Source organism: Schistocerca cancellata, chromosome 5 (assembly GCF_023864275.1).
Source record: "Schistocerca cancellata isolate TAMUIC-IGC-003103 chromosome 5, iqSchCanc2.1, whole genome shotgun sequence".
Taxonomy (NCBI): Eukaryota; Metazoa; Arthropoda; class Insecta; order Orthoptera; family Acrididae; genus Schistocerca; species Schistocerca cancellata.
This window is the reverse complement of record NC_064630.1, coordinates 416,660,667-416,679,581: the sequence shown is the minus strand read 5'-3', so window position 1 is coordinate 416,679,581 and position 18,915 is coordinate 416,660,667. Positions and strand designations below refer to the sequence as shown.

The window sequence follows — 18,915 nt, the reverse complement described above, 5'->3', positions numbered from 1 at the left end:
TGCCTTTGAACGTGGTGTTATAGTCGGCGCACGAGCGATGGGACACAGTATCTTCGGGGTAGCGCTGAAGTGGGGATTTTCCCGTATGCCCATTTCACGAGTGTACAGTGAATATCAGGAATCCGGTAAAACTTTAAATCTCAGATATCGCTGCGACCGGAAAATGATCCTGCAAGAACGGGACTAACGACGACTAAGAACAATCTTTTAACGTTACAGAAGTGCAATCCCTCCGCATATTCCTGCAGATTTCAATGCTGGCCCATCAAAAAGTGTCAGAAGCATTCAACGAAACATCATCCATATGGGCTTTCGGACCCTTAATGAGAGCACGACACTAAGTTTTACGCCTCGCCTGGGCCCGTCAACACCGACGTTGAACTGTTGATGACTGGAAACATGTTGCCGGGTCGGTCGAGTCTCGCTTCAAATTGTATCTATCGGACGCAAGAGTAAGGGTATGGAGACAACCTCATGAATTCATGGACGTGCATGTCAACAGGGGACTGTTCAAACTGGTGGAGGCTCTGTAATGGTGTGGGGCGTGTGCGGTTGGAGTGTTTGGGGTCCCTGATACGTCTACGTACGACTTTGACAGGTGACCCGTGCGTAAGCATCCTGTCTGATCACCTGGATCCATTCATGTCCGTTGCGCATTCCGACGGACTTGGGCAATTCCAGCACGACAGTACGACACCGCACACGTCCAGAATTGCTACAGAGTGGCTCCAGGAAAACTTTTCTGAGTTTAAACACCTCCGCTGCCCACCAAACTCCCCAGATATGAACATTATTGAGCATATCTGGGATGCCTTGTAACGTGCTGTGCAGAAGAGATCTGCATGCATTCGTACTCTTACGGATTGATGGACAGACCTGCAGGATTGATGGTGTCAATTGCCTCCAGCACTATTTCAGACGTTTGTGGAGGCCATGCCACGTCTTGTCGCGGCACTTCTGCGTGCTCGCGGGTGCCCTACACGATATAAGGCGGGTGTACCAGTTTCCTTGGTTCTTCAGTGTACATCTAGTTAGATTCAAAGACAAGAACATAAACACAGTAAGACGATGCAACCTAAATAGAAGAGCGTACATTCTAGTGGTACATCTAGAATTGTTTGTTAGAAACATGCGCTGTATTCGAATATAAAACTGAGAAAGTGACCACAATAATCCTTACTAAATGGAGGATTATCACTTTCTTCCGCCGAACTATTCATATGTATTTCTGTGATTTATTCTCTACGTGAGCAGTACGTACGTGACGTTGATAGTTGCCGCGCTCTTCTTTGGTACTTGGAACTTCTTGAGTAATATTTCGCGAGGCCTATGAATCATCTGTTTTCTGAGTGTTCGCGATATAAAATTTATCAGGATTTTTCTTACAATGTCTACTCAGACAAACTAAACGGTGACCATTCGATTTGCCGTCGTTTGTAGAAGATATACCGTATTCCTCCGACCCATTCACAGCGAGACAAAGTGCTAATAAGAACAGATTGACGAACGATATAGCGCATCGGCATAGATAGGGGAAGAGACAAGCGGATAGACAGGGAGAGAGACAAGCTGCAGCGTTTTATGCTGCCGGCTTGTATAAAAAGATATTTAACGGTAAAAAACTCACGACTGGTTGACGACGATTGTGGCCAAATTATGTGTTCATTACTGCTAACATCTCGATAAGATTGCCGCGTGATAAAAGGCTGCGTGGCAGTTCATTACACTGCTGCTTGCTCGAGGCGAAGCACGTCCCAGCCCGGGGAAGACCGACTAGACGGCGGCAAGCACACCGGTCCAGTGACTTAAGAAGTAGCGGAACTTTAGCCTGCCTCTCGCAAAACCCTACACTGAGAAGAGAGAGTCACACAACAAGAAACGTGGGCAAATATCCCTTCTTAATAGAATAAATAAACTGTTTTTATCTGTAACTAAGCATTAACAATCAGTTGTAGTCTGACGAATATGTGAAATCCATACATATTATAAAAGTGTATGTAAGCAAGTACACTCGTACATTGAGGTGCCAAGAGTCATGGGATGGCGATATGTACACATATATGTGCACAAGGTATAAAAGGAGCTGTCACATGTAATCAGGTAATTTATATGAGGAGATTTCCAGCGTGATTACGGCCACACGACGGCATTTAACAAGCTTTGAAAGCGGAATGGTAGTTAGAGCTACACTACTAGCCATTAAAATTGCTACACCAAGAAGAAATGCAGATGATAAACGGTTATTCATTGGACAAATATATTACACTAGAACTGACATGTGATTACATTTTCACGCAGTTTGGGTGCATAGATCCTGAGAAATCAGTACCCAGAACAACCACCTCTGGACATAATAACGGCCTTGATACGCCTGGGCGTTGAGTCAAACAGAGCTTGGATGGCGTGTACAGGTACAGCTGCCCATGCAGCTTCAACACGACACCACAGTTCATCAAGAGTAGTGACTGGCGTATTGTGACGAGCCAGTTGCTCGGCCACCATTGACCAGACGTTTTCAATTGGTGAGAGATCGGGAGAATGTGCTGGCCAGGGCAGCAGTCGACATTTTCTGTATCCAGAAAGGCCCGTACAGGACCTGCAACATGCGGTCGTGAATTATCCTGCTGAAATTTAGGGTTTCGCAGGGATCGAATGAAGGGTAGAGCCACGGGTCGTAACACATCTGAAACGTAACGTCCACTGTTCAAAGTGCCGTCAGTGCGAACAAGAGGTGACCGAGACGTATAACCAATGGCACCCCATACCATCACTCCAGACGATACGCCAGTATGGCGATGACGAATACACGCTTCCAATGTGCGTTCACCGCGATGTCGCCAGACACTGATGCGACCATCATGATGCTGTAAACAGAACCTGGATTCATGCGAAAAAATGACGTTTTGCTATTCGTGCACCTAGGTTCGTTGTTGAGTATACCGTCGTAGGCGCTCCTGTCTGTGATGCAGCGTCAAGGGTAACCGCAGCCATGGTCTCCGAGCTGATAGTCCATGCTGCTGCAAACGTCGTCGAACTGTTCGTGCAGAGTGTTGTTGTCTTGCAAACGTCCCCATTTGTTGTCTCAGGGATCGAGACGTGGCTGCACGATCCGTTACAGCAATGCGGATAAGATGCCTGTCATCTCGACTGCTAGTGATTCGAGGCCGTTGGGAACCAGCACGGCGTTCCGTATTACCCTCCTGAACCCACCGATTCCATATTTTTCTAACAGTCACTGGATCTCGACCAATGCGAGCAGGAATATCGCGATATGATAAACTGCAATCGCGATAGGCTACAATCCGACCATTATCAAAGTCGGAAACGTGATGGTACGCATTTCTTCTCCTTACGCGAGGCATCACAACAACGTTTCACCAGGCAACGCCGGTCAAGTGGCGTTTGTGTATGAGAAATCGGTTGGAAACTTTCCTCATGTCAGGACGTTGTAGGTGTCGCCACCGGCGCCAACCTTATGTGAATGCTCTGAAAAGCTAATCATTTGCATATCACAGCATCTTCTTCCTGACGGTTAATTTCGCTTCTGTAGCACGTCATCTTCGTGGTGTAGCAGTTTTAATGGCCAGTAGTGTACATGCTTGTACATCCATTTCGGAAGTCGTTAGGGAATTCAGTGTTCCGAGATCGACAGTGTCAAAACTGCGACAAGAATACCAAATTTCAGGCATTGCTTCTCATCGCGGACAACGCAGTGCCGATTGTCTTCACTTAACGATCGAGAGCAGTGGCGTTTACGTAGAGGTGTCAGTGGTAACAAGACACAGCCAGGGCAACGGCACGACAGGTGCAAAGAAGCGAGCTGGCGCCAGTCGCCACTTGCACGAGTTCCACCAGCGCCACGGGCTGCGCTGAGGATGAAGTTACCGGCTTCGTCTCGGCCGATTGCCGGTCGAGTACAACCTGCCAATGACCGGAAGTCAACGGACAGAAACCTACTCGGAGGACAGAAGAGCAGCTCTCTCCCACTTGGATGCTGATCGTCTTCAAGGGCTGACTTAGACAGGGAACGTCGTTTAGTGAATTCTTAGAAGCGAATAGACAGTTGTTGTAAATTGCATTTGCTATGTACTGTGAAGCTTACCTACGATTATTTGCACTTAGCTCTTGAGAGCCTCTTTGTGTTATATTACATGCAGTGTTGCAAACTTCATTATCCAAAAAGTCATAAAGATAAGTAAACCCTTTTTAACTCATTTGTGGGACTTTGTTACTAATTTTTTTGAGTGTTGTAGAACCTTTGTTATCCTATCCTGTTACCTGACCCTGTGCATAGCTGTGTAATAGTGGCAGGGAGAAATTGTCTTAGTGGTGTACTGCACCAGAAGCCGTTTTACGAACTAACAAACTCGGCCTACAGTAGCAACAGTGGCAACTCGGCCTCCACAGCAGTAGCGACGAGGCCTTTACAAAACTGGAGACGAACGTTTTCAAAACTAACAGACAAGCAACACTGCGTGAAATAGCCGCAGAAATCAATGTGGGACGTACGACAAACGCCTCCGTTAGGACAGTGCGGCGAAATTTGGCGTTAGTGGGCAACGGCAGCAGACGACCGACACGCGTGCCTTTGCTAACGGCACATCACCTGCAGCGCCTTTCCTGGGCTCGTGACCATATCGGTTGGACTCTAGACAACTAGGAAACCGTGGAATGGTTGGCTGAGTCCCGATTTCAGATGGTTAGGTAAAATGGTAGGGTTCGAGTGTGGCTCAGACCCCCACGAAGCCATGGGCCCAAGTTGCCAACAACGCACTATTGGTGGCTCCGTAATGGTGTGGGCTGTGTTTATATGGAATGGAGTGGGTCCTCTGGTCCAAGTGAACCGACCATTGACTAGAAATGCTTATGTTCAGCTATCTGAAGACCTTTTGCAGCCATTCATGGTCTTCATGACCCCAAACAACGATAGTATTTTTACAGATGACAATGCGCTAAGTCGCCGGGCCACAGCTGTTCGCGATTGGTTTGAAGAACATTTTGAACAATTCGAGCGAATGATTTGGCTACCCAGATCGCCCGACGTGAATCCTATCGAACACTTATGGCACACAATGGAGAAAACAGTTCGTGCACAAAATGCTGTGGTGTATCGAGAGGTTGTAACAATGGAAAATTGTACTGAAATGCAGGAGGATCTGCAGCGAATTGACGCATGGTGCAGGGAATGGCAATTGAATCTCAATGTAGACAAGTGTAATGTGCTGCGAATACACAGAAAGATAGATCCTTTATCATTTAGCTACAAAATAGCAGGTCAGCAACTGGAAGCAGTTAATACCATAAATTATCTGGGAGTACGCATTAGGAGTGATTTAAAATGGAATGATCATATAAAGTTGATTGTCGGTAAAGCAGATGCCAGACTGAGATTCATTGGAAGAATCCTAAGGAAATGCAATCCGAAAACAAAGGAAGTAGGTTACAGTACGCTTGTTCGCCCACTGCTAGAATACTGCTCAGCAGTGTGGGATCCGTACCAGATAGGGTTGATACAAGACATAGAGAAGATCCAACGGAGAGCAGCGCGCTTCGTTACAGGATCATTTAGTAATCGCGAAAGCGTTACGGAGATGATAGATAAACTCCAGTGGAAGACTCTGCAGGAGAGACGCTCAGTAGCTCGGTACGGGCTGTTGTCAAAGTTTCGAGAACATACCTTCACCGAAGAGTCAAGCAGTATATTGCTCCCTCCTACGTATATCTCGCGAAGAGACCATGAGTATAAAATCAGAGAGATTAGAGCCCACACAGAGGCATACCGACAATCCTTCTTTCCACGAACAATACGAGACTGGAATAGAAGGGAGAACCGATAGAGGTACTGAAGGTACCCTCCGCCACACACCGTCAGGTGGCTTGCGGAGTATGGATGTAGATGTAGATGTAGATCCTGCACCGGCAACATTTTCGCAGTTATAGACGGCTACAGAGGCAGCATGGCTCAATATTTCTGCAAGGGACTACGCCAGCCAAAAGGAGATCCTTAGGAGGTATCTCATGACTTTTGTCACCGCAGTGCATGTGCGTGTGCGTACGTGCGTAAGAGTTCATGTGTGTGTGTGTGTGTGTGTGTGTGTGTGTGTGTGTGTGTGTGTGTGTGTGTATGAGCGCGCGCGCGCGCGCGCGCGTTTGTTTGTGCGTGTCTGTTCATAGTTCAGAAAATATGACGTCATAAACAGCGAGATGAATGAAACATGTCGAATCATGCATCACGTTTAAAATTATTATTTCTATGCTACGTTCTCTTTTTGCAATACATTTCACAGACAGTAGACATGCCGTTAAATGCCCCTATAAAATTGTATCATGGTACCAACCAAACGTTCAGGAGATACGACGTCATAAACACTGAGATGCGTGAAAAAAAAATGCTGCATCATGCATGATGTTTTAATACATTCATTCTTCACTACTAACAAGGGAAATTCCCCATCGCACCGACCTCAGATCTAGACCCAAGTTGGCCCGGTGCATAGCCTGTCAAAAACTGTACACAGATCAAGCATTACAATGGGAAGAATATGTACTGAACTGCGAAAAAGAAGTAAAATAGAAAGCGCGTACGCTTCAAGCTCACCGCCGCGCGGGATTAGCCGAGCGGTCTAGGGAGCCTGTGCGGCTGGTCCCGGCGGAGGTTCGTGGGTGAGTGTGTTTGTCCTTAGGATAATTTAGGTTAAGTAGTGTGTAAGCTTAGGGACTGATGACCTTAGCAGTTAAGTCCCATAAGATTTCACACACATATGAACTTTTTTTTTTTCAAGCTCACCTTATGCCGCATCAAGCATACGCCTGCAGCCGCGGTGTCGTGGTCCTGTGGATACGGTGTCTGTCTGCGAAGGGGAAGACTCGTGTTCATTTTCGCACCGTTTTAACATGTCAACGCCCCCCCCCCCCCTCACCCTCAGTCACTTACAGCTCTCCTTCATGACTGTATCCGACCGGCGAGTTTAACACCTCCAGTAGAAATTGGTAGGATTAGTTATAAACTACGGTACGTTAAGGAATTGTTTCTTGAAGTCAGTTATTTAGGAGTAAATATCGTTTCCCAAGCGAATATCTCCCTAAAAATGCTGTTACGCTGCTGGCCAGCCAGTTCCTCATAGTATTCCACCTGTGCAAGCCCTGTCGCCAGAAACGAATTGGAAGATTGTTTGGTCTAACTTTAACCTCCCTATTTTCCCGATGGAAGTGGCGTGCTCGTGGTTCAATTGGTTCTGAGCACTATGGGACTTAACAGCTGAGTTCATCAGTCCCCTAGAACTTAGAACTACTTAAACCTAACTAACCTACAGACATCACACACATCCATTCCCGAGGCAGGATTCGAACCTGCGACAGTAGCGGTCGCGCGGTTCCAGACTGAAGCGCCGAGAACCGCTCGGCCACACCGGTGCTCGTGGTAGCAAGTTGTTCATGATATCGTAGCTACGAACGTGCGAATTTTTCGCATTGGTCTCAATGTGATGGATCGTTGCAAGTGTTACCATGAAACTGATACACTATATCATCGGTTTATCTCCTGCGGGCTGATCCTTGTGGCCGAGCGGTTCTAGGCGCTTCAGTCCGGAACCACGCTGCTGCTATGGTCGCAGGTTCGAGTCCTGCCTCGGGCATGGATGTGTGTGATGTCCTTAGGTTAGTTAGGTTTAACTAGTTCTAAGTCCAGGGGACTGATGGCCTCAGATGTTAAGTCCCATAGTGCTTAGAGCCATTTGAACCATCTCCTTCGGTCATGGCCACTGGAGATAACTGGCTTTTCTCCTCAGGACGTCGGAGATGGCTATCTCGGGGGAGATTCTCGTGCGTCCCGATTCAACCTTCTTTCCCCGATCGAAGAACAATGCCATCATATGGTTTGTTGGACATTATGTCCACTACGTGATGCTGAGTGAATATGACGCAGATCCTTGTGCCTTTTCCCAATATATGGCCACAGCCCATCGGACGTGGCTCAGGATGCCCCGTTACAGTGAGCTTTTTTCTAATATGCTGTATCTTGTTTTTCATCGACAAGGAGTTGGATAAGTTGACATCCCCCCCCCCTCTTTTTTTGTGGACACTCTTGTTCATATTTAGATGTTCCACGATGTAGAAGTGACGGAGGAAAGAAGGTGTGGGCACGTTAAAATTAACGCCATATTCCTTCACATACGTTTTTCTGATCTAACTCTTCTGTTTATGTGGAAAAAAATGTCACTCATGCTACATTTTTTTTTTTTTTAGAAAATTGTGAACTGTCCGTCCGGTTATTGACGTGCCTGTTCGCTGTATTCAGATTTGTGCCTGTGTCGCGGTGTAACGTCCATTTGCAACAGCCAGGTGTAAGAAAGGGACCTCCAGACGTACCATCTCCTGTTTGTTCTACTCAAGTGCCACTTGTTATGACTCTTTTTTCCCGTTTTGGATGTTTTGACCTTCTGTGAAAGGTCAATGCGGCATCTCGCCTGCTTTCACTATTCATCATATTTACATGCGGCGGTAATATATTTTTACCACATGATATGTTCTGCAACCAATGTATAGTATGACAACTGCCAAAACTGCAGAAAGAGAAATTCTGTGAAAAAAAAAAAGTTGGGACACAAGGAGGATTTGCACTTGGAATCTCGATGATGAACATCTTGGGCTTGGACAGTTCACTGTTTCTATTTTGCTTCCTTTTACACAGTTCAGTACACCTTCTTCTTGTTTTCATGCTTGATCTGTGTTCAGTTTTTAACGAGCTATCCACTGGGCCGTACCATGACTAAATCGGAGGGGGGTGTGGTGGGGAGTTTCCCTTGTCAGCCACTCCTACAGTTGAGTCACCGCAAGGAAATCCCTGACACCTGGTAGTGCTTTCGACAGCTCTGAACTGCAATGCGGCAAACGGCTGTAGGCGGTAACAACAGCCGTCCGTAGAGCTTTGTATAGGCGTTGCTATAGTGGCTTCTACAAAACCGCGTTGTAGATACGCGAAGCAGCTCACCTATACATTTAATACATTTATACATCATAGATGTTTCTTTGTACGACGGTTTCATATTTTTAAAGGTTTTTTGACGAATCCATAGAAATGAATTTTGTTCAATACTATATTACATAGTTCATTTTTCGTTCCCGTTTCTAATAGAAAATTCGCAAAATAAATACCCAGGCAATCCCGGTATGTCAACTAGTAGTAAACAGATGGGGCATACAGCTCGGCTGGAGCCTCAGAGAGTTAATTTGTGCATGTGGATTCGATCTGTATTGTGAAGTAGCAACCTTAGAGCGATGATGATGATGTTTGGTTTGTGGGGCGCTCAACTGCGTGGTTATCAGCGCCCGTACAATTACCCAATCTTTGCTCAGTCCAATTTCGCCACTTTCCTGGATGATGATGAAATGATGAGGACAACACAAACACCCAGTCATCTCGAGGCAGGTGAAAATCCCTGACCCCGCCGGGAATCGAACCCGGGACCCCGTGCTCGGGAAGCGAGAACGCTACCGCGAGACCACGAGCGGCGGACAACCTTAGAGCGAGTTGCCCAGAGCTTTCAGAATCTTCTTAGACGCGCGCTAGTTTTTTTAAGTTATTAATACAGTCCGCATAGTGTCCATTTAATGATGTTCAACGTCTACCAATTGTGACGAACAAATGGTAAGGAACCGAAAGATTCTGTTTCCCATCTAAGTTTTGTTGTATCCTTTCATTAACGTTGGATACTTTACAAGAGTTAAGTTTTCAGCAGAAATTCAGAAAAAATTTTGATATACAACTGTTATAAGTTTTCAAAATACTTTCCATGACCACTTATACATTTTTCTATCCTTTGAAACCACTTCAAAAATGTCTCAGTCCAAGTATTTTTAGGGAAGTCACTTAGAGTACTGTTTTATGCTGCGGTAGCCTCATCATCGGACGAAAAACACTACATACGCATTGTTTTCCTTTGTCTTTGGGAACAGGGAGAAGTTACACGGACCAAGACCGGATTAATAGTGTGGGTGCGGTAACACTCGCATTTTCTCCTTCTCCAAGAAGTCCATTGTTCTGGCAGCCGATGTATGCTGAGGAATTGTTGTCATTCGGAAGAAGGTGCCCACTCGTCCACTTTGGACGTTGTAATCTCCATATGACGACGGCTGTCGGCATTCGGTTACCTACCACTCAGCATTGACTGTTCGGCGTGCCTCAAGGGTCACAAAGTTGAGATGATCTATCCTGATGAAAATGTGGCCACCATCTTCTACCCAGAGTTCCTTCATCTTGGAACTTTCGTGGCTAGTTACTTACCTGGAAAGCACTGTACTCAAGATTGCCTCTTAGTTCCAGGGTCGTGATGGTACAGCCACTGTGCCTTTGGGCCACCCTTGGTCAAGTTTTTCAAGCATAAAGCGACACCAATCCATTCCTCTGTGTTTTGGGCTTCTGTCAGGAAAAGTGACACGCAACGGGCACGTCATTTAGTTAGGCCTAAATGATCGTGAACGACAGTCTGCGCCACTGTCAATCCAATATTTAAGGTCCCTTCAGTGTCACAGTATGTGAGATGAGGATCATCTTCGATCATTTTCCTCATAGCCTAAATGTTTTCTTGGGAAACTCCCGCTATTGGGCGACCGGGACGGGGATCATCTTGAGGGGACTCCCGACCCTCTGAAAATTCACTGTGACCTTAGAAGCGACAGACTCATCAAAAACACGTACCAGAGAAGAGAGGCATTCATCTGCAGTTATCTTCTTTTTGTAATCGTAATAAACCAGTGCACGAAAATCATGGCGCGATAGATCTATCGTGCACTGTGTCAGACACAGCACTGCCTACCTCTTCAAGCCTGTTGCCAACAGTGAAATGCGATTTCCCACTAAAGGCCTTGCTCAAAACCACCGGAAACCACTAGATTTTGTTCGTGCGTGTTTAACAAAGCCATTCTATTGTTATTTTTGTAAGCAGTGAGTACGTTGAGTAACCAAAAAATATGAGACAAATCAATTTATACAATGTGTTTGTATCTAGAACACTATTATGAAATGTGTCATTCCGAACTTACCTAAGAGAAATTGAACGCCTCGGGATCGTCAACATGTTCCCGACAGAAGGTTCAGCACCAGAGGCAGACGTAGTAGTCGATGAAGTACATTCTGATGCTTTATATGCCGTAAGTGTTCCCATCTGTTTCAACACTTCTGTTGGCAGTTGATGATATTGTGGCCTGTTGGTATTTAATATTATGCCAACATTGTTTCTTCCTTCTAATTCCTGCTCGAATCTACAAAAGCGAATTCATAGTTTCGAATTTCATCCTACTTCTCGCTTTAGTTTGAATAATGTTCATCTAGTTTTTTTAAGTGTTTCCAGTTCCTCATTCGACCATGGTAACACTAACCGAGAAAAAGCAAACGTTGTCAGTAATTTAGTGAAATCGGTGTCATAAGTATATTTAAGCGCTTCACACCAGAAATCAGTAGTGTCTGTGGTTTCGGACCGTTTCACAAGAGTTACAGTTTCCCACTGAAAAACAGTTTTTGTTAGTGTGCCAAGATCAATATTACACTATTCACGGAGAGGAATCAAAGGCTCTAACGATCCGAAGAGCCTTGGACACTTAAAGACCTACCGCCTGTGGTTCGAGTCCTCCCTCGGGCATGGGTGTGACTGTTGTTCTTAGCGTTAAGTTAGTTTAAGTAGTGTGTAAGTCTAGGGACCGATGACCTTAGCAGTTTGGTCCCTTAGGAATTCATACACATTGGAACATCTGATTTGCATTTAAGTGAGCTAATGACATGATAGCAAGTGGTTGGAAACAAATAAGGCAAGGAAATCCTCAGCTTGATTCGCTTCTAAAGATCATTTTACGGTTTTGAAAGGCATTTTTGTTTGTCTTAGGCTAGAAAGTGGTGTTGCGACTGCCTTGTGTTTTTTGTGTCATTGTAGCTTAATACATCGCCATAACGCGCTAACAAAGTACTACGACAAAGTTGAACTAAATAAGCCCTCGGTCACAATTTTTAGTCTTTTTCACCAGGTTTCAAAACTTCTGTGAGTGTCTTCATGAGAAATTAAAAATTTAAAGTGGCCTATAACATAACTACAAATTTATGTCAAAAATTGTTTATATAATACTGTAAGTACTGATTAACAGTACAAGAAAGAGACAGTATTTACATGTCACGTATAAAATAAATATCAAGCCAGAATGGCTTTAGCCGCAAAATTTTTAAAAAGAATACATGAAAGGCGAACCACTGCGGGCTGCTCATACCTATAAAGCCACATGTAGCAACAGACTGAGGCGCCCGCGTTAGCAAGTGCGGGCAGGTGAATATTACACCAAGAGTGTCATCTGTTGTTGTGGTCTTCAGTCCTGAAACTGGTTTGATGCAGCTCTCCCTGATACTCTATCCTGGCAAGCTTCTTCATCTCCCAGTACGTACTGCAACCTACATCCTTCTGAATCTGCTTAGTGTATTCATCTCTTGGTCTCCCTCTACGATTTTTACCATCCACGCTGCCCTCCAATACTAAATTGGTGATCCCTTGATGCCTCAGAATATGTCCTACCAACCGATCCCTTCTTCTAGTCAAGTTGTGCCACAAACTCCTCTTCTCCCCAATTCTATTCAATACCTCCTCATTAGTTATGCGATCTACCCATCTAATCTTCTGTAGCACCACATTTCGAAAGCTTCTATTCTCTTCTTGTCCAAACTATTTGTCGTCCATGTTTCACTTCCATACATGGCTACACTCCATACAAATACTTTCAGAAAGGACATCATGGAGTGTCGTCTAGTAGCCGTAAATATAAGTAAGCTACTTAGCATTTAAAATTTAGACGGCTGAATGTTAAAATGAAAAGTTTTATTTGACAACAGCAGACATGGTAACTTTTTGCTTGTGTAAAAGCATAGAAATACAGTTTGAAGACTGAAAACTGATTAACAGTACGAAAAGAAGCAGTACTTACACGTCACGTATAAAATAAATGTTAAGTGAAAAATCTAGCGTCAGACAGGCGCCCGCGTTAACTAATGCGGGAAGGTGAATGTTGCACCGAGAGTGCTATCTAGTAGCCGCAAGTACAACCTGGCTGCTTAACATTTAAATAAAGACAGACGAATATGATGATGAACAGTATTCAGTACATGATGTAAAAGGCAACATTTTGTTTAACAGCGGCGGATAAAGTAACATTTATGTTTACATCAGAAATCAGGAGTACAGTTTAAAGTATGAAAACATCATTATAGAAAATATAAAAAGGGCTGAATGACACAGCTTGTAGAAAACGATATAACATGAAATACAGCCAATAAACCATTTAATAAACGAAAAATCATGAGTTGACTTCGATGGAAAAAACATTTCTGTAACTGCACGAGGAAACCAGAATTAAATATCAAGTAAAAGTCTGAAGAAATATTTATACGCAACTACAGCTGCTCATTGAGAATGAGACTATCATTTCGAGAAAGATGTTTAAAAATTTCTAATTCCTCAAGAGTATCTAATCTACGCCCTTTCTTCTCGGTGTACAAAATGTTGATATCGTGAATAGCTTTAGGCGCGTGACCTGTAATCAGGTGGGAGCAAAAGACGAATTTTGGGTGCTAATGCCATTTTTCCTTAAAAGATGTTCTTTATATCTGGTTGTAAAGGCACGCCCTGTTTGTTCTCTGTAGTAAGAAGAGCAGGAGTCGCAGAAAATTTTACAGACTCCATAACTTCCTAAAGGGGAACGAGTCGATTTTAAATTATGAATGATGTTTTTTCTAAAATTATTATTGGTAGAAAAGCCAATGTTACAGTTGTATTTATTACGAAGAAGGCGTTTGATCTGATAGAAGATGGGCCCGAAGAAAGGAATAGAAAAATATTTTTTTGGGTTATATTCAATGATAGAGGTGCCGAGCGTAGTAATTCTTTTAACAGCTTTCTTTTTTAAGGACGTCATCTACTATGCCAGGTTCATATTCGTTATAAACTGCTATCGTTTTGAGTAAATTGATATCGCCATTGAATTTTTTAAATTTTTTTATACGCGACATGTAAGTACTGACTCTTTCTTGTACTGTTAATCAGTACTTACATTTACATATAAAATTTTTTTCCATAAGTATGTTATAGGCCACTTTAAATATTTGATTTCTGGTGAAGGCACTCATAGAAGTGTTGAAACTTGGTCAAAAAGATTAAAAATTGTGACCGAGGGCTTATTTAGTTCAACTTTAATTTATAAACGGTCACTGAACCAGGCAGCCATGTTTAAAAGTCTGAGAAAATACTACGACAAAGATTGCAATATGCTCTTGTGTCATCGGCATTGAATTCTTTCTAGGCAGTATGCAAATTTACTAGCGCGTAGCCAGTCAGCACGAAATTTTTGGGTATACTGTACCTTTACTTCATCCATCTTTTACGCTAAGTCTGGAACCGCGCGACCGCTACGGTCGCAGGTTCGGATCCTGCCTCGGGCATGGATGTGTGTGATGTCCTTAGGTTAGTTAGGTTTAAGTAGTTCTAAGTTCTATGGGACTTATGACCTGCGATGTTAAGTCCCATAGTGCTAAGAGCCATTTGAACCATTTGTTACGCTAAAACAAATCCGTTGACGTAAAAAACAACACATTAGCACCGGCACTACATATATGCAGTATTTATGTAGTTGCAGATTTATGATACTAGAGCGCTTAATCATACAGGAGCGTAAGAATATAGGAACGAAGACAGAATACCGTGTATTATTAATGTTTAGATGATATAAATTTAATGGCTACTAGACGTCAGCAGATTCATTAGCTGTATGTTGACAGGACTACGTAATTTCTAAAAATAATTTTACCGTAAAACCACCCAAATATTTTTAAAATCCACGATAATTGCCACTAGCCACCAGATGCAAAATTTACATTCCAGAGAGGTACTCAAAACCAGCGGATTAATTGGGAAAACCACTAAATTGGCAACAATGCTCTTAACTCACCGTTCGCAGCATAGTTTGAAATCCATTGATGGGGGAACCGCCACGCGCACGCTATAATGTCAAGAAACAACGCTCTTTCAATCTGAAACAGTACCATTTTCGTCAGACGTTCGGTTTGAGGCCGGTATTACACTTTCATATGTCTTTGACGCGTCGAGATAATAAAAGCGTGGATGAGAGGACATTTCAGTATTTGCTCAGGAAAGTGGCTTCTCATTTTACAAAACAGAAAACTCACTAGAGAAACGCTATATGTGCAGAAGACAGGCTTACTGTGACACTGCGATTTCTTGAAACGGGAGAGAGCTACTATAGTTTATAATACAGCACTGGAATACCGCAGTGAACATAACCAAAATCATTCCAGAAACGTGTGAAGCCATTTATAAAGCACTGAAGGGGGACTATCTGAACGTAAATAAATGTCTAGTACACTATATGGGCAACAAGAACTACGTTTATTTTTGGATAATTTGATTAATAGAATTAGTGCTCCAACAACTACAAAATTAATTAAAAGGATGAAACAGATGAAAACCTTTTTAACTTGTGGCATCCAGAGTTCAAAAATAGACAAAGTAGAATGGAGAGCTAAGAAATTTTTTTTTTATTGTGAGTGTGACCACCTCCTCTATTTCGGCTTGCCTGTACGTTTGAAGATCTAGAGGTGTATGGTTGTACCTGTGATTGTGGATATACAGATATACAGTCGCCTGCAGCATATTCCCCTGCCCATCAGCACACGATTAATAGCATGCACTGAGCCCCTTGCTCACCTCCCTCCCCCCCCCCCCCCCCCCCTCCAGACGAAGCAAGGTTATTAAAAAAGGAGTCGGAGGAACACACCAAATTTGAAGCTATTTTTACAAAGACACTACAGATACGTCAAATAGCTGTAGCGATGCCAGCGCTCCAAGCGGTTACATTTCACATCGCATTAAACAGAAGATGAACGTCTTTTATGATAAATCAAGGGCGAGGCTCTAAATTTTATCATATTTCTTTGATGAGACGCGAGATTTGACAAATTTCCCTATTACATTGTCAAATTTCTTTGACATAAATATTTGAAATATCAGCTTTGATAAAGAAATATGATAGTGTAATAACGGCCTAATAGCTGCTAAAATGCATCGTATAGTTTGAAAACAGGTGCTGTAATTGCATTACTGCGTTTCAGACCCACTTATCAGTAGAAGAGTCAGTCCATTTACTGACGGTAAGTTACTCAGCTGGCGTGCGGAGTATCAGTTCAAAGGAGTCACGGAGAAAAGAGCGAACAGCTTCGACCATTCCGTCCTCACAAGCTGTGGACGATAATCACCACTCGTGTCATCTTTTTGGTCGCAGCTTCACATGTCACAGCCTTATATTTCATATTTTGCAGTTTTAACATGGTTAATATGGCAAAGTAAACTTTTAATGAAACTGAAAGTACTGTTATTTGACACGATTTACCTAAAGCTCCACAAAGCTTGTAATCAATGTATAGTGCAGTGGAACAGTCACATGTATACTGCTACGATGAGAAACGGTGGCAGGAATGTAGAAAATAGTAATTTCTACGCATGATTCGTCATATTTACTTGAAATTGACATTTTTGTACATAGACATTCATGTCTTGAGAGATAGAGTAATGAATACTGTGACAACTACATCGTTGTCATTCTTACCCGCGTCTGTCATTTCTACCTCTTTCTTCGCACATTGATACATAAAAAACCAAAACGATTAGAATTTTTTGACTGATAATTAAAATAAAACGATTATCTACAGCCTTGAAACTTTCTGGCAGATTAATGTTGCGTAGAGAGTCAGCACACTGAATCGTAACGTTGCCTTTCGGAGAAATGCTCATGACTACTGAGCCATTCTAGCACGACTCTTAGAACCGGCCACACAGCTTTTTTCCAGAGTGATAGGCCTGCAATGCGCACAGGAGAGATTTCGTCAAGTTTGGAAGCACTGCTAGTGCTGAAACTGTGAGCTGTAAGCCTAGCCTGCACAACTGAATTGTCAAGGGCATTGAGGAAATACAGCCTCTGTCCAGTACGGACTTTTAATCAGCCAGAAAGTGTCAAAACACAATACAGTCCGTCGCCTTCTGGAAACTACCTCTTACCCTAAAATAAAGAGTTAGTGATGAGAGATAGGGGAGAATGGTGAGAACAGTAGTGTAGTACATCATTCAAATATAGCTCAGATCTTTGCCGGAAGGTTCGTTTGTATCTTGAAGTATCTAATAGTTCTGAGTTTTCAGTTGCAGAAGTTCTCAGCACGACAGTACAGCTTCAGGTACGTAAGGATGTAACTGCAAGTTGGCCTTGTCATGCTGTATTCTCTGTTGTTGTCTTCAGTCCTGAGACTGGTTTGATGCAGCTCTCCATGCTACTCTATCCTGTGCAAGCCTATTCATCTCCCAGTACCTACTGCAGCCTGCATCCTTCTGAATCTGCGTAGTGTATTCATCTCTTAGTCTCCCTCTACGATTTTTACCCTCCACGCTGTCCTCCAGCACTAAATTGGTGATCCCTTGATGCCTCAGAATATGTACTACCAACCGATTCCTTCTTCTAGTCAAGTTGTGCCACAAACTTCTCTTCTCCCCAATTCTATTCAATATGTCCTCATTAGTCATGTGATCTACCCATCTAATCTTCAGCATTCTTCTGCAACACTACATTTCGAAAGCATCTAGTCTCTTCTTGTCTAAACTATTTATCGTCCACATTTCACTTCCATACATGGCTACACTCCATACAAATACTATCAGAAACGACTTCCTGACACTTAAATGTGTGTTAACAAATTTCTCTTCTTCAGAAACGCTTGCCTTGCCATTGCCAGTCTACATTTTATATCCTCTCTATTTCGACCATCATCAGTTATTTTGCTCCCCAAATAGCAAAACTCCTTTTCTACTTTAAGTGTCTCATTTCCTAATCTAATTCCCTCAGCATCACCCGACTTAATTCGACTACATTCCATTATCCTCATTTTGCTTTTGTTGATGTTCATCTTATACCCTTCTTTCAAGACACTGTCCATTCCGTTCAACTGCTCTTCCAAGTCCTTTGCTGTCTCTGACAGAGTTACAATGTCATCGGCGAACCTCAATTTTTTTGAAACTTCCTGGCAGATTAAAACTGTGTGCCGGACCGAGACTCGAACTTTCGCGGGCAAGTGCTCAAGTTTGGAAGGTAGGAGACGAGGTACTGGCAGAAGTGAGGCTGTGAGGACGGGGGCGTGAGTCGTGCTTGGGTAGCTCAGTTGGTATGCCGGCACGGTAGCTCAGCGTGTTCGGTCAGAGAGACGGTTGGTCTCCGTAATAAAAAAACTGAGTGGAAGGATCAAGGATCAACCACCAAACTTGAACAGGATGTCTTGCGACGTCCGCAACGACCAAACACAACTATCAATAACGAACAAAATGCAAAAAAAAAAAAAAAAAGAAAAAGTTTGTAGAGCACTTGCCCGCGAAAGGCAAAGGTCCCGGGTTCGAGTCTCGGTCCGGCACACAGTTTTAATCTGCCAGGAAGTTTCATATCAGCGCACACTCCGCTGCAGAGTGAAAATCTCATCCGAAAATTTTTCATTTTTTTCTCCATGGATTTTAATATCTACTCCGAACTTTTCTTTCGTTTCCTTTACTGCTTGCTCAATACAGGGTGTTACAAAAAGGTACGGCCAAACTTTCAGGAAACATTCCTCACACACAAAGAAAGAAAACATGTTACGTGGAAATGTGTCCAGAAACGCTTACTTTCCATGTTAGAGCTCATTTTATTACTTATCTTCAAATCACATTAATCATGGAATGGAAACACACAGCGACAGAACGTACCAGCGTGACTTCAAACACTTTGTTACAAGAAATGTTCAAAATGTCCTCCGTTAGCGAGGATACATGCATCCACCCTCCGTCGCATGGAATCCGTGAT

At 43.4% G+C, this 18,915-nt stretch overlaps 1 protein-coding gene across 1 annotated transcript in view; it reads right to left on the bottom strand.

Annotated features, from left to right (window-relative positions):
* Positions 1 to 18,915, bottom strand: part of LOC126187373 (L-lactate dehydrogenase-like) — a 291,082-nt gene that overhangs the window by 148,052 nt on the left and 124,115 nt on the right. The gene's annotated exons all lie outside the window — the stretch shown is intronic.